Raw genomic sequence first — 1,931 nt, 5'->3', positions numbered from 1 at the left:
TATTCTGGAGCTGCAAAATTTACAGTGAGTACCTACTATTACTAGAAGTCTACTGTATAAATTTCAGATTTAACAATGTTACCAATTTATCACAACAATCCCTACCAGTTTATATTTTTATAATGTTAAGTATCTTAAATTAATTATATAGCTCCTAAAATATTATCAAACTTTATGAACAAAATCTACTACCAGGTGGTGTTGCTGCACTTGTGGATGAAATCCCATACCTTAAACTATTCCTTGCGGAGCATTGCAAGGGATACACCATGGTTGGACCAATATATAAGAATGCAGGTTTTGGATATGTAAGTTTTGCTATGTTTATTAAAATTACTTTGGCATAACCAAGTTGAAATTCAGCTTTATTCTAGTTTCCACAATGATGCATAATAGTCTGAGTTGGCTCATGATTTTTACAAGGGTACCTTCTTCCACAGGCACTTCAAAAGGGATCGCCAATAATAGGTGACATCTCACAAGCAATCCTCAACATAACAGGGGGAGACACTATAATACAGATTGAGAAGAAATGGATAGGAGATCAAAACAACTGCCAAAATGTGGGCACCATCTCTGGTTCAGGCACACTCACCTTTGAAAGTTTTGCAGGACCGATCATTGCTACTGGAGTTGCCTCAACCACCTCTCTTGTGGTCGCCTTAACAATTTATTTCTGCAAAAGCAAACAAGTAGAACATGAAAATGGTGGTTCAGATGACATCTTGCCACAAGGAGAAATTAAAGATGGTGGACATGCAGAAAGCCAGAGGCAAGAAGCCGGAGCAATAGAGATGCATGAACAAACAAACAAGCTTATGTACAGTGGGTCCCTTGTCATTTACAGATGTGAAAGGATTTCTAGCCTGCCAGTATCAAGTTCGGCCAAATTTTAGCTCAGTTGCATTTGTAATTAAGCTTGTTAGAGCCGAATTGTTTTTCGCCAAGATCTAGCATGTTATCCTTACAGTTTGCTGAAGTGATCCTTACTCGATTTTTAAGCGTGAGACATTTCAGGTGACACTCCAAGACCGATTGGATTAGGCAGATGTGCAATCTAGTTGGCACAGCACCTGTCTTGCCTGCTTTCGGTCTTGGTACTCTCACCCCTCCATTAGAAACCCAAAATCAGGATCACAAGTTGATAACCAAAGGAATCATGAGTTACTGAGCCCAAAGCCACTACAACATTCAGTGGAACGTTTTTGTTTCCTGTCAAGAAAAAGAACAACAGCTGAGAAAAAAAATTAAACGTTTGCCTTTTAGCCCTAGGCCTAGCGGGATCTTTCCACATTTTATCAAGATAAAAGTGTTCAGATGGAGTACAAACAAGAGCCAAGTAATGTGAGACTCTGAGTAACCTGCAAAGCCTTCGAGCACCTCAGGCGGAAAGGATCCCAGAGGCTGCTGACCGCCCATCAAAGCAATTTCTACTCGGAATCAGGCAGATTGAAGAATAAAGCGACGAATGTTAGCAAAATAAAACGAATAGAACAGAGTAAGGGGTCTCGTGGGTTGGATAGTTACCTTATTGCTCGCTCAAAGCCAGAGCCATCTCAGTGCTAGCAGGATGCAGAGTTCAGCAACCTGAAACGTGGGAACCGCCTATCTGGTTGCAAGAAAGTTGTTAGGCTGCGAAGCACGGTAGGGCTACGCGGCGGGACGCAGAGGTGGGAGTGCAGCGGACCGGCCGCCGGCGCCCGGCGGCGGAGTTGTGGCGGAAGTCGTGCCGCTCATAGGCCCACGGTATGGGCCCGAGCTGCCAGTAGCTAAAGTCCTTCTGGGCCACGAGTGGGCCAAAATCGATGGGCTCGATGGAAAACTTCTTAGCGGACTTTCCAGTTTGAGGCTAATCAAAAGGAAGCAGAGGTTTTGAAAGGTCAGCACGGAAGCACCATATCTTCAATAGGGTTCCATGCATGGAGAGCATC

General features: G+C 43.6%; 1 long non-coding RNA gene across 1 annotated transcript; it reads right to left on the bottom strand.

Moving 5' to 3' along the window:
• Positions 1 to 209: 209 nt before the first annotated feature.
• On the bottom strand, positions 210 to 1,713 carry LOC136546270 (uncharacterized). The gene is made up of 3 exons (XR_010781318.1): positions 1,528 to 1,713; positions 1,362 to 1,430; positions 210 to 676 (listed from the first exon to the last, which is right to left on the bottom strand). It is a non-coding gene; the product is annotated as an uncharacterized lncRNA (long non-coding RNA).
• Between the last annotated feature and the right edge of the window lie 218 nt (positions 1,714 to 1,931).

This window comes from Miscanthus floridulus, chromosome 3, assembly GCF_019320115.1.
Source record: "Miscanthus floridulus cultivar M001 chromosome 3, ASM1932011v1, whole genome shotgun sequence".
Classification (NCBI taxonomy): Eukaryota; Viridiplantae; Streptophyta; class Magnoliopsida; order Poales; family Poaceae; genus Miscanthus; species Miscanthus floridulus.
The sequence above is the reverse complement of the archived record's forward strand: the minus strand, read 5'-3'. Positions and strand labels throughout refer to the sequence as shown.